The 14,297-nt window shown below is 50.1% G+C and overlaps 1 protein-coding gene and 1 long non-coding RNA gene across 2 annotated transcripts in view; one reads left to right on the forward strand and one right to left on the reverse strand.

The window, feature by feature from the left end:
* The window catches only part of TRABD2B (TraB domain containing 2B), a 245,552-nt gene that overhangs the window by 170,947 nt on the left and 60,308 nt on the right, over positions 1–14,297 (forward strand). The gene's annotated exons all lie outside the window — the stretch shown is intronic.
* LOC130457057 (uncharacterized) lies at positions 633–12,553 on the reverse strand. Its single transcript, XR_008916049.1, has 3 exons — positions 5,150–12,553; positions 2,373–2,584; positions 633–1,578 (listed from the first exon to the last, which is right to left on the reverse strand). It is a non-coding gene; the product is annotated as an uncharacterized LOC130457057 (long non-coding RNA).

The raw sequence follows: 14,297 nt of genomic DNA on the forward strand, positions 1-14,297 counted from the left end.
CCAGGAATCAGTCAGGGCCTCCTGAGCTGAGCTGGACCAAAAGGAAAGGGAGATTTCAAGCCGTCCGTGGCCCTGAAGGTCAGCTTGCCGTCTCCCCTCATTTTATATTTGAGGAAAATGGAGCAGGTTCAGCTAAGGCCACACAAGTGGTGAGGATCCAAATGAGGGCTTGATCCCCCTCCCATTTCTCCTCCTGGTCAGCTCACATAAACAATCTCCAGTGATTGGGGACCCCTCAAAGTCTAGGTCACCCTCCTGCAGCAGCATGTGGCTACTTGAACCCTTCGTGCCTGGGACATTATACATACATAAATGATGTTTTGTTCATTCATTTAGTCAGGGCCTGATTCTGCTATTTGGAAGAAGAATGAATAAATGATAAAACCAGGGGGGCAGGTAGTCCAGTGGATAGAGTTCTAGGCCTGGGGTTGGGAGGACCTGGGTTCAGATCTGGCCTCAGACACTTCCTAGCTGTGTGATCTTGGCTAAGTCACTTAACCCCAATGGCCTAGCTCTCGCCACTCTTCTGTCATAGAACTGATACTAAGACAGAAGGTAAGGATTTATAAAATAAATAAATAATTGATAAAGGATTTATTTATTTGTTTTAATGGCTTCTTGATAATGAGCCAAGATGGAAACTTGTGATGGTCATCACTGTGGGGAATCCTAATTGAAGGAGACGGCCCATCTAGAGAGGAAATCATTTCATTTTGGGGGGCCTCGCTTGCCCCATCTGTAAAACAAGCCCTCTCCAGCTCTCAAACCTTCTTAGGGTTATGATGAGGATCCAACAACCTTCATGGTTCCAGAAAAACCCTCGAGGATAACTTGGGGAAAGCAAAGTCTTGGTGGAAATTGAAAACCCAACAGGACCTTTGGAACCACTCCGTGGTTGGCTGACGGCCCGTCCTGAGCTGGGGAGATGGGTCTGGTTGTTGCTGGGGTCTGGCCTTTCTCAGCCCCTCGGCGCTGTGGTCTCAGGCCAGCTCCAGGGAGTCCTTCGGCTTCCCGGGGGTCTGTCTGAGTCTCCAGGACCCCAAAGGGTTCATCTTGCATCACGCTGCCAGTGAAAGCTGGCCGGCCCCCGGCAGGCCCCGGAGCAGGCCGCTACGTGGTATAAGGCACCGGGAATTTGTCACATCTTTTATGGGCGCCCTGTCCGAGGCCAGCCCAGATCAGGCTGTTAAAAAGAGTTAATAGGTTGGCATGAAGAATATACACCCGGAGCCAAGGGTAAGAAATGTTCGCTCCTGGCTTATTTCGATTTTATGGCCCAGGCATTTCCAAGCCACACTTATGATAACAGATGGATAAATTTATGAGGGCAGTTAATTTGAGGGAAACTTCCCTCATCTCTGAGTAGGGCTCCGGCTGCGATGATGAGACCTGGCTTAGGCTGGGATCTGGGGGTTTCCAGAGACCGCTGTGGTGTCCGACATCCAAGGCTGATGAAGTCAGAGCAGAGCCTTGCACTGAGCCCCATTGTGCATGTCCAGAGGCATGGTACAATGAGAGGAAAACCACCATCAGGAATCTGGAGATCTGAGTTCGGGTCTTGACAAAAGCACTTACTGGCTGTTTGACCCAGAAGGAAGGAAATAAGCCCTTATTAAGTACCTTCTGTGTTCTAGCCGCTCTACAAATAGCATCTCGTTTGATAGTCACAGCAACCCTGAGAGATAGATACTTATCATTATCCCCATTTTACAGGTGAGGAAATTCAGGCAGGCAGATGATTTGCCCAGGATCACACAAGGAGTGTTTGAGGCTGGATTTGAACTCATGTCTTCCCAACTTTGGTAACTGTAATTCTAATACACTCACCATGGTCATTATGGTGGGAGGGCTTTGGAGATGGACCCAGGATAGGAGTAAAAGTCTTTGACTCGAAGGAAAGGGTGCTGGCCCCCAAATCTCCAAATCCAGCCTTAGTCCCTTTCTTTGGTGTAAGACTGACACCAACAACTGCCTCTAGAACATCTGGATGATGCACTGGCGCCTCAAACATGGCAGCATTACATGTCCAAAGCTACCTCCAACCTTCAATCCTATTTCCAATTTTCCTATTATTGTAAAGGACGCCCCCCCTCCCCCTCCCCCCCAGCATTTGGACTTATAGCCTTGGTGTCATCCGCAGCCACTCGATCACGCTCATCCCCCATAGGCCCTCTGTTGCCAAGTTTGGCCATCTCTTCCTTCATAGCTTCCCTAGCATCAGATCTCTTCTCTCCTCTGATGGCGCCACCCCCTGGTACAATATCTCATCATCGCATGGCCAGACTATCAAGATAAGCTTCAGGCTTGCCCTCCTCCCTCCAGTCCTTCTACCTGCAAACACCTTCCCTTCCAAGCTTCTGTAGGTGTCATACTTGCACAGGAGAATGAAGTCTTCCTCATTCGAATGTCAATCCCTTCAGGGCAGAGATCCTGCTTTTGTCTTTCTTTGTTCCTCCAGGGCCATGCTCAGAACTGGCGCGTAGTAGGAATTTGTTGGTTGGTTGGAATTCCTTCTCCATGACTACATGACTTGGTTGGACTAAGTAGTCGCAAAAACTCCTTTCAGTTCTGATTTCTATGAAACCTGAAAACACTCCAGAAATAAACATAGAGGGACCTCAAGGCAGATTTCAATTTCTAGAAAACCTCAGGAAAAGCATCCTCCTTGGGAGGTCCTTAGCTCACCCAGGGCTTAGTAGGCTTGTCCCTGAGCCAGATTTCTAATCCTTCTACTAAATCATGAGCTTCTTAAGGGCAAAGAGTGTCTCTCGGCTAACCTCTGTATCCCTCAGGGCCCAGTGCCATTGGTTCCATCTGAGCCTAGAATACGTCATCTTGGTGTTTGTTGAATGAATGAATGAATGAAGGAAGGAAGGAATGAAGGAATGAATGAATTTCTACCCTTTGCCTACTGGCCTCCCTAATGTCGGGGTTCTGCCCCAGACCTATGGTTAGTTCCCCACTGAATCCCAGAATCTCAAGGGCCTAGAAGGACCTCAGGGACTTTGGGTTGCACAGATCCTTGAGTAGGGATCACCGATAGTGATTGTCTAGCTTAGGTACAAAGATTCCCCCCAAGAGCCAGAGAACTCGCCACCCCCTCCACATCTGAAGATGGCCAGTGCTTTTCTGAGGAAGCTCTAATTGGGAGGAAGTTTTTCCTTTGCTCTCTCCAACATGGCCCTGATGCTTCTGGGCCAGCCTTTGAGGGCAGGAAGCTCAAGGCTGAGCCCTCCTCCCCATAGCGATCCTGCAAATATGGACTTGAAGAGAACTCTCCTGTCTGCCTGAGCCTTCTCTTTCCCAAACCAAGCACTCCCAGTTCCCAAACCCAATCTCCTGATGATTCTCCAGATTTCGGTTAGCCTGGCGTCATTCCATTTCTGATCCTGCTCTGCCCTCAGACTTCCTGGGGAGGGGCCCGCCAGCCTGGCAAGGGAACCCTGAGGTTGGCCATTAGGCATGCCTGACAGTAAGTAACCTTATCAAGAGATACCCTGTGCCCCCTCTCTCCTCACACGCCTTGACAAGAAGCAGGGCCAGCTTGTCAGCAGCCCGAGGTGTGTGGGATGGATCACACATGAGGGGATGAGCCTAGGCTGGGGAGATGGAAGGGCTTGGGGCAGCTCTGGGTCATCTCCCCAGCCAGCAACTCCTCTCGTGCTGGAACTGGGGCGTCGCTATGCCGCCCAAAGACCTTGGAGCCTCCCGACAGGTCCAACCCTCATTTACACCACAGGGAACAAATAGGCCTAGAGAATATAACGTGACTTGCTCAGATCACATAATTACTCAGTGTCAGAGGTAGGAAGGTAGTCCAAAGACTCGGGTCTGCCCTGAGTTCGGTCCAACTCTTCACACAGACGCCCAAGAGTCAAGGTCAAAAAATATAGGGATGAAAGTGACCTCTGATAATTGCCAATATGAATAAGGGATGAGAGAAATATACTCCCCTTCCTTCCTTCCTTCCTTCCTTCCTTCCTTCCTTCCTTCCTTCCTTCCTTCCTTCCTTCCTTCCTTCCTTCCTTCCTTCCTTCCTTCCTTCCTTCCTTCCTTCCTTCCTTCCCTCCTTCCTTCCTTCCCTCCTTCCTTCCTTCCTTCCTTCCTTCCTTCCTTCCTTCCTTCCTTCCCTCCTTCCTTCCTTCCCTCCTTCCTTCCTTCCTTCCTTCCTTCCTCCCTTCCTTCCTTCCTTCCTTCCTTCCTTCCTTCCTTCCTTCCTTCCTTCCTTCCTTCCTTCCTTCCTTCCTTCCTTCCTTCCTTCCTTCCTTCCTTCCTTCCTTCCTTCCTTCCTCCCTTCCTTCCTTCCTTCCTTCCCTCCTTCCTTCCTTGCTTCCTTCCTTCCTTGCTTGCTTGCTTCCTTCCTTCCTTCCTTCCTTCCTTCCTTCCTTCCCTCCCTCCTTCCCTCCCTCCTTCCTTTCTTCCCTCCTTTCTTCCTTCCTTCCCTCCTTCCTTCCCTCCTTCCTTCCTTCCTTCCTTCCTTCCTTCCTTCCTTCCTTCCTTCCTTGCTTCCTTGCTTCCTTCCTTGCTTCCTTCCCTGCTTCCTTCCCTCCTTCCTTCCTTCCTTCCTTCCTTCCTTCCTTCCTTCCTTCCTTCCTTCCTTCCTTCCTTCCTTCCTTCCTTCCTTCCTTCCTTCCTTCCTTCCTTCCTTCCTTCCTTCCTTCCTTCCTTCCTTCCTTCCTTCCTTCCTTCCTTCCTTCCTTCCTTCCCTCCCTCCCTCCCTCCCTCCCTCCCTCCCTCCCTCCCCACTTCCTTCCTTTTCTTATAGCATTAGTTCAGGAAATTTTTTTCCTCTTTTATAATTGGAGAGGGGTTTGGTATATTCTGAAATAAGAATATTGTTGTAAAAGCAGAAGATATCAATGAACAGTCAGTCAACAAGTGTTTACTAAGTTGCTCACTTTAAGTTTAAAATCATTCTACAGAACGCGGGAGAGCCTGAAGAGATCATTGGGTCCAACCAGCTCGTTTTACTAATGACCAAACTAAAGCCCAGATTTGCCCCAGATCACACATAGCTATTAATTGCTGGGGCAGAGACTTCCAGGATCATGGGACCTAGTGTTGGAAAGGACCAGGTTCTGTCGCCCAACCCCTCATTTGTATAGATGGGGAAACAAAGAGAAGGCAAAGAGCTTGTTTGAGGTCATACCACATTTAGCAGAGACGGGATTCAAATCCAGGCCCTCAGCTTCCTTTTCTCCCACCGCAGTGATGTGTCTCCAGGATGTGCACGAATGAGTTTCAGAAGCGAGCCCTGCATGCTGCTTTCATGGGGTCCAGGGTTGACGTGGGCCAGCTCGACAGCGGCCATTCTCCGTCTCTTTCCCCATTTTTCATGAGCATCCGATTGTGCCCACTTTCAATCGCTGTGAACCTGGGTGGGTTGACCTTCTCATTAAGGAAAAAAAAGATTATCTCATAGTGGGGAAGGTGCTGTCTAGACACAGGATAAGTGAGGGAAGGGGAAAGTGTGAGGTTATTCTAAGCAGGCCAAGATGACGTTTTCTGGGCTCAGATGGAAAGCCTGTGATGTGATGTGTTTCGAACATAGTATCTCTGGAATGAACCTGGCCCTGGGGAAGACGGTATTCAGGAAATGCTCCTACAGTGGGGAGGGGATGCTTGCTGAGGACACCACCTCCAGAGCCCTGGCTTTACAGCCACTCCATCTTGGGGGAAGTTCTAGGCACCCTGGGAAAGACTATACAGCTGGAGAAATACAGACTCCTGGAGCCAGCGGGACCCTGGGAGACCATTGGAACCCAGGAGTCATCTCATCAAGAGAGGATCTCTATTCCAACCCCTTTATTGTATAAAGGAGGAAACAGCTCAGAGAAGGGAAGGGATTTGCCTAAGGTCACGCAGCCAAAAATAAATAAATAAATAAAAACAGTCAATTGAGTATCTCAGCTGTCCCATTTAACAGACTGGGAAACTAAGACCCAGCAGTGACTTGCTCAAGGCTGCAGATAGTGGTAAAGGCCAAGATCTGACCTTGTGTCTCTTGGCTCTCAGCTCAGGGCCCTCTCCATGATGCCAGATCCCCTGTTTTTCTGTCTCTGGACTTTACTTTTCTCATCTGTAAAGGGAGATGGTTACTCAATGGGTAGATGATGGGGACGTGGTGGACCACGTAGGGTCCCCAGATTCCAGATGGGACTGTGGATAGAATTTTGGAGGCCCGTGAATGTGACTGGACGTGAAGAAAACCCTCCCTTATTATCCCAGTGTAAGCGGTTTTCTTTGAAATCCTTTGCATTTTACGGAATACATTTAAAAACTTAATTCTGACACGAATTCAGGCTTCTGATACGTGGCCTCATGAGAGAACACGAGAGTTCCCTACTTGATAGTAAGACTTACCAGTGGATGGCTGCAAACTTCGACTCCTTTTAGGCATTCCAATCTGCTTTGCTTCAGGGGAATTCTACTTTCTTTTTACTTTTCAGAAGATTCATCCGTTGCACAAAGCATGGAAAGATGTACACAATATTTCCTCTGGAAAACCAAGTCGTGCTATATTCTCGGTTGGAGTGGGGGGAGGGGGGGGATAAATCCGTTCTATTGATAACAAATAATTCGGAGAAGAGTCATGGAGGGCCTCAGGAGAGGTGCTCTGGCAGGCAGAGTTGACCCAGTTTTGAAAGGAGCGTTTGCCCGTCTCTTATGCCCTTAGGGACAAAGTGGAGAGATGTGGGCTGGGGGATAACCCAGGCAGGGGGCTTCAGATGTGGCCCAGCCTACAGAGGAGACATGAATGGTTCAGGGTCTATGTCCAAGCAGGTTTCCAGTGGAGTGAACAATCAATCAGCATTTATTAAGCACCTACTGTGTACCAGGCACTGCGTCGTGAGTCCACAGTGGGCACTCGAGTTTAGGGAGGGCGTTTACAAATGCTGAGAGCACCCAGAGGAGGATAGCCAGGGTGGCGAAGGGCCTGTGGTTCACGACGTTCCTGGGGACTTGGAGCCTGGAGAAGATGAGGCTCGGGGGACGGGAGAGCCGATGGCTCGAAGGTTGTCGCCTGGACGACGGATCCGACGTGCCCTACGTGGCCCCAGAAGGGCTGGGCTCAGACAGATAGGGTTGGTTGGAGAGAGGGCAGCTTAGGCTGGCACTTCAAGCCCAGAGGGTTTCCTTGGGACGTCGTGGGCTCCCGGCATAGCCCAGAGGGCAGCTTGTCGGGAAGGGGTGACGCCAAAGGGTTTGCCAAGGTCTGGCTTAGATCCGATACTTCCGAGGCCTCTTGTAAATGTGCCTGCGGAGCTGAGATGCCCAGGGCTGAGCCGAGCCAAGTAGGAATTCAGTCATTCATTCCAACCTAGCTTGGGAAGCCAAAGTGCAGGGAATGCCAGGGATCCCCCAACATGGCGGGCTTTAAAACAAACAAAAACCCTCTTATTTTTTGACTAAGAATCAATACTAAGTTTTGGTTCTAAGGCAGAAGAGTGGCAGTTGGGTTAGGTGACTTGCCCAGGGTCACACAGCTAGGAAGTATCTGAACAACAGGTTGGGCTTTTTTCTCTCCATCCCTGACCCACTAGCATGTCCACCCACCATTCCCATCATGCTTTCTCCCACTCCACCTGCCCCTATGGGGCCTCGTACAAGGGCCACAGCACCAGAGCCCAGCAGCCAGGACTTTCTGGGATTCTTCACGTCTGCTCTCGGCTCTGACTTCACAAAGTCTGGCTGGCCTGACCAGGGAACGCTAGGACTGAGGGCAGGACCCAGCTGGTTCCAGTGGCCTGGTCCTTTCCTAATGCAGGGAGGGGTGGGTTCCTGGGCGCCCGCTTCCAGCAGGCGGCCCCAGCCTCGCGCTTTCACCCAACGGCCACGGCCAGCAGGAAGCCACGAGTTTAACCCGTTTCCTCGTCCTCCCGTCCTTCGAGGTTGGACCCGTGCTGAAACCCTCATTCCATCGGTGGATGCCTCAGTGCTATAAGACAGCAGGGGGGAGACCCTAGCAGGCTAATAAACTCGCTTGTACATCGCGGCTTGGCCCAGCGCCTGGCCTGATGGGCTGATTTGCAGCTGGGCCCGTTTTATGAGCCCGAGAGTGGGGAGCCGGCACAGCCGCCGACTCGACATTGGCAGCCCCGAAGTGACAGCCGAGTTCACCGTCCCGCTCTGACTCAGAGGGCTGGTTTATTCTGGCTTCGCCAACCCCGCGCGGAATTCCTTCTCTTGGCCGGAGTTCCAGGCTCTGCATGAGAGGAGGGACTCTCCGTGCTGACCCCAGCCTACATCTCTGCCCGTATTCCGTGTTCTTCTCCTGCACATACGCCCAGCCCAGCCCACTCCTCCTCAAGATGTCCCATCTCTGGCCTCCACACGTAGGCATCACCGCCATGCCTGGAATCCATTCCCTCCTCATCTGCTCTGGCTGGAAGCCCCCTCCCACGTTTATGTGGCTCAGATACTCCATCTAAGAGGAGATGCTGCCTCCTTCCCGAATTCCCCCAAGCCGAAGGGGTTTCTCCATCTTCTAATTCTTCTCTAGGACTCAGTCTGATCTCTGAGCCCCTTGAAGGGAAAGCCCCAGAGGGCAGGCCTCCGTCTCCGAGCTCCCGGTACAGTTTTGTGCCTTTTGTGTCATTCCGCTGTTTTCAGTCGTGTTCAACCCTTTGTGACTCCGTTTGGGTTTTCTTGACAGATCCTGGAGTCGTTTGTCATGTCCCTCTCTAGTCATTTGACAGATGAGGAAACTGAGGCCAACAGGGTGAAGTGACTTGCCCTGGATCACACATTTGATACTGGAGTCGTTTGTCATGTCCCTCTCTAGCCATTTGACAGATGAGGAAACTGAGGCCAACAGGGTGAAGTGACTTGCCCTGGATCACACAGCTGATACTGGAGTCGTTTGTCATGTCCCTCTCTAGCCATTTGACAGATGAGGAAACTGAGGCCAACAGGGTCTGCCTGGCCCAGAGTCATACAGCTAGGACATGACTGAAGCCAGATCTGAACTTCAGCTTTGGAGCTCTATCCACTGCACGACAAGTTGCCCCAGTTTTGCACCCAGTAGGCATTTTATAAATGTTTGCTCCCTTGAATCAAATTGTCAAGAGGTGGAAGCCCCAATGAGTGAGTAGCCTATAGATCGTGTCAGATGAAGATGGGCCGAAGACACCACTCAAAAGGATAGTGGCCAAGTGAGGTCCTGGATGCTTAGCCTGGAGAAGAGAAGGCTCGGGGGGCCAGGAGAGCTGTCTGCGAGCAGAAGCAGGGCAGAAGAGGCACAAACCTGGATTGATACCCTGGGGGTAGAACTAGAAACAGTGGAGGCAGCTTCAGGAAAGGCTTCCTAGCCTCGAGAGATGCTCCAGAATGGAATGAGGAGGCCGTGGATTTGCCTTTCTTAGAGACCTTCCAGCAGAGGCTGGACACGCAGGTGTCTGGGGTATGATGTAGAGAGGGAGATTCTTCTTTGGGGCACCGCGGCTGCTGACGTCCCTTCCCACTGTGAGGATCCAGATTCCCCTGCGAGAGGTAGGCAGGGCACTGCTGGGCTGACCTTTGTCCCATTATCCTTTATGTCAGGCCACCCTGACCTCATCGTGTATCGGCATGCTAGACCTGTATCTCTAGAGAGGTGTCTGCATCTGCCACAGAGCCTGCCCGTCTGACTTGCGTGTTGCACCCCAGAATTCTCCCTTGGAGGGGTCTGAGTAGCACCATGTTGGATAAAGTCCATGAACTCACCTTTGCTATGTTGCCTGTCCCTCACCTTCCATTACTGAGAGCTGATTCCCAGCTATCTTCCCCTCTAAAGGGAATCTCTCCCTTTACCCAAGGACCAGTTTAAGTCCTACTTCTTTATTAAACATTCTCCATCCAGGAGAAATTTGTCAAATCATTTCCATCTCTCCAAATCTCAGTTTCTCCATCCGAAAAAAATGAAGAGGGGCGATAATGGCTCTCCTAGTTCTTTAGTGGTGTACTCTCTGTTCCAACTCTGACACTGGGCTCTAAGGCAACTAGGTAGCCCAGTAGCTAGAGCCCTGGAGCTGGCATCCAGAAGATCTGAGTTCAAATTCAGCCCCAGACACATTAGCTATGTGATATGGGCCAGTTACCAAGTCACCTCTTTTTGCTTCAGTTTTCATCTAAACAATGGATAGCACTTAACTCTCAGAGGTAAACGGAGATCATATTTGTAAAGTTTTTTTGCAAGTTCAAAGCACTATAAAAATGCAAGCTAGCTGCTATGTGATAGATATAGTTAAGAAATGATCATGGCGCATACTGTGCCTAAGTAAGGATGTTAAGAGAGTTCAAGCCACCTAGCCCAGGGGAAGGACTTCCTTGCATTTGGAAAGAACTGGTCGATAGGATCACGGAGCCACTGTCCAGGATCTTTGGAGGCGTGGAGAATGGAAACTTGGGTTGCAGAAAGGCAATTCCCTTCTGCCCCATCACTTTTCAACAAAAGGGAAAAAAGAGTCTACAAAGTGTAGTGGGCCAATGAGTTTGATTTCTATTCTTGGCAAAATTCTAGAATACATTTTTCAAGGGATGGTTAGTGAACATCTGGAAAAGGAAGCAACGATCACAAGGAGCCAACATTGTTTCACCACGAACCAGTCATGCCAAGCTAACCTCATTTCCCATTTCGACAGATTCTAGACTGATAGGTCAGGGGAAACCCTGCCGTTATTATTTATCTTGCTTTTCACATGGGCCTCGACACAGTTTCTCCTGCTCTTCTTGTGGGAAAAAAAAAGGAGAGATGTGGACTAGATGCCAGGAGAGCGAGGTGGGTTCAGAAAGGGTCCAATGATTAGACCCTAAGAGTAGCCATTAATAGTGAGAGTGGCCCAGGGGAGCTGTGCCTGGCCCTGGACGGTGTCCCATTTTTATCAATGACATGGAAAGAGGCAGAGAGGCCAGGCTTATTCATTTTCAGATGACTCAGAGCTGGGAGGGAGAGGTAGATGGATGACAGACTCCAAGAGGATCTCCACACGCTAGGACACTTGGGCTGAATCTAATAAGAAAGACATTTTAAACCTTGCGTCGGGGTTCAAAAAAACAACTTCACAAGTACAAGATGGGAGCTTTGGTTAGCCAGCAGCTCATCTATAAACAGTGGCCTGTTGGTTGAGTGTGAGTCAGCAGAGTGATGGGGAAGCCAAAAAAGCTAATAAGATCCTGGACTCCATTTAAAAAGGCAGAGCGACGAGGAGGGACTAGTCTGTCCGGGTCAGTTTTGCTCAGTTGCATGCAGTTCAATTTAACATGCATTTCTTGAGTGCCTACTGTATAAGGTCTAGGGATACAAGATGCAGCAGATGGAAATCTCTTCAACCCAATAGTGTTTGGCATTTGGATGATGATGATGATGATAACTGATTTTTTTTAAGCCCTCACCTTCCATCGCAGAATTAATACTGTGTATTGGTTCTGAGGCAGAAGAATGGTAAGGGCTAGGCAATGGGGGTCAAGTGACTTGCTCAGGGTCACACAGCTGGGAAGTGTCTGAAGCCAGATTTGAACCTAGGACCTCCTGTCTCTAGGCCTGGTTCTCAATCCACTGAACTACCCAGCTGCCCCCCATAAGTGACATTTCTCTGGTCATTGATAATCCAGTTGGAGGGTCCCAGAATTTGTGAAGGACTTTGAATGTGTCTTTTAGGAGGACCCCGTTGAAGGAGTTGAAGGTGATTAGAAGAGAAGTCTTGGAGACCAAACTAACTGGCTCAGGCATTTGAAGGGTGGCCATGTGGAAGAAGGATTAGTAGAGGGTAGAACCAGGACCAGTGGGGTGGGGGAGCCTCAGTGTCAGGACAAACTTCCCAACGATGAGAGCTGACCAGAGTGGTATGGGCTGCCCCAAGGATGAGGAGTTCCCCCGTCAGGTGGTGTCTGGGAGAGGTCCCTTGGTCAGGCAAAGTGGGGAATGGATTCTTGCTTGGGTGTGAGTTGGATTGCGCGCCTTCTGAGATTTCTTCTAGCTCGGAAATCCTGAGATTTTAGGGAGCCCTCTTTGGGCCCGTCTCCTCTGCAAAGTGAGAATAATAGCCCTTAACCCTGCCTGCTGGAGAAGATCATTAAGAGAGAAGCTCCAGAGAAGGAGGGAGTTCTCAAATTATCCTGACTCTACTTCTCCAGAGTCCCACAGTACCTAGGCCATGGGACGAGGGTCCCTGGGATGGCAGAAGGGAGACACTACCCTATCATGACTCAAACCTGCTGAAGTTTCAAGTCCTGGCTCTGCCACTTACTAGATGAGTGAGGATGACCCAGGGAGGCTACTCTCTGGGCCTCAGTCTCTCCCTCTGCAAAATGGGATTGCTTATCCTACTAACACTTGCCTCAGAGGGTCAGCAGAAAGGCAGCTCTTCTCAAAGCTTAAGGCTCTGGGAAAGAGTTTTTGTTGGGCTGATTGACAGTCATCAGGAGCTGAAATGTGCTTTCCAGGGTCTCTTTGGGCCAGTGAAACTCAGATCTGCAGTGCTTGCAGATCTCCTTCCCTGAAACCCTGCCCCCTCAGCCCCAAATGGGCTGTAACCCAGGGCTTCCTGCAGGCAGGCAGGCAGGCTTGCCAGCCTCAGCCTGGGTCCCCTCCACCCCCATCACCCGGCACCCCTCCCTCCCTCCCTGCCTGCCTGCCCGCCAGCCCAGAGCTGGATTTTTTCCTTCTGTCTGGTTTTTTTACACTCCCCAATTTTTCTGAAAACTCAGCAAGTTGTGTAGGGTGACCCAAGCTTAGAAACAAAGACAGCTTTCAGCCCTGACCATGTGCACAGCCACACGTGCCCTCCACCCGCAGAGGCCTCTGGGTGCTGGTGAGCCAGGGACCTGGGCTCCCTCGGCCGGCTGAGTCTCTCCAGGCAAGAAAAACAATGCAGTGGAGTCCAAAAAAAGAATCCTGTACGGGGAAACAAATGCCAGTTCTGACCCTGATGCCACTCCCTGATGGGCCCTGGCTCGGCAAGTCTTTAGTTCTCTGGACCTCAGTTTCCCCATTTGTGAAAAGAGGCTGGCATCCTTTCAACACTGAATGTCTCTAGCCTGTCATCATCTCTAGACCTCAGTTTCCTGGCCTTTAAAATAGTCTGTGGCAGATCTTTTAATACCTAGCATGATTATTATTGGTGATGGTAGCAGTAGCAGCAGCAGTAGTAGCAGTAGCAGTAACAGCAGCAGTAATATAGTAGTAGTAGTAGCAGTAGCAATACTAGTAGTAGTAGTAGCAGCAGTAGTAATGTAGTAGTAGTAGTAGTAGCAGTAATATAGTAATGTAGTAGTAGTAGTAGTAGTAGTAGTAGCAGTAGCAGCAGCAGTAATATAGTAGTAGTAGCAGTAGCAGCAGTAGTACTAATAGTAGTAGTAGAAGTAGCAGCAGCAGCAGTAGTAGTAATAGTAGTAGTAGAAGTAGCAGCTGCAGCAGTAATATAGTAGTAGTGGCAGCAGCAGCAATAATATAGTAGTAGCAGCAGCAGCAGCAGCAATATAGTAGCAGCAGCAGCAGTAGTAGTAGTAGCAGCTGCAGCAGTAATATAGTAGTAGTGGCGGCAGCAGCAGTAATGTAGTGGCAGCAGCAGCAGCAGCAATATAGTAGCAGCAGCAGCAGTAGTAGTAGTAGCAGCTGCAGCAGTAATATAGTAGTAGTGGCAGCAGCAGCAGTAATATAGTAGCAGTAGCAGCAGCAGCAATATAGTAGCAGCAGCAGCAGTAGTAGTAGTAGCAGCTGCAGCAGTAATATAGTAGTAGTGGCAGCAGCAGCAGTAATATAGTAGCAGTAGCAGCAGCAGCAGTAGTAGAGTGTAGCAGTAGTAGCAGCAACAGTAGCAGCAGCACAGAAGTCGTAGTAATAATAACAATAATTGCTGTTTCCCTTCTGCTACCAAGTTTCCAAAGCATCCTCATTGGACTCTGAGGCAGGTGCTGTTATCATTCCCATTTTTAAGATTGGAAAACCAAGAGAGCAGTTAACAAGGAACTCCCCTCGGGTCACATGGTTATTAATGGGTATTAGAGATAGGATTTGAACCCAGGTCGTGCGGACTCAAAGTCCATTCATCTAGCCACAAACAGCGGCTCTTTGCTGGTGACTAGGGAGTAACAATACCCACAATCCAATGCCATGCTGGGATCCAGTGTATGGAGAGGGGTGTCGGTTACTCCGCTCTGCATCTCCCCGTCTGTGGCACTTTCAAAACCCAGCACCCTTTCTTGGCGCCTTTCCCTCATCCCGTGTCCCTTTAAAGCGGAAGGAGAGCAGGGGCTGCCCTCCCTCCACTGTGCCTATCCAGTGCTCACCATCCCGTGAGCCCTTAATCCATGGCTTT

This window comes from Monodelphis domestica, chromosome 2, assembly GCF_027887165.1.
Source record: "Monodelphis domestica isolate mMonDom1 chromosome 2, mMonDom1.pri, whole genome shotgun sequence".
NCBI lineage: Eukaryota > Metazoa > Chordata > Mammalia > Didelphimorphia > Didelphidae > Monodelphis > Monodelphis domestica.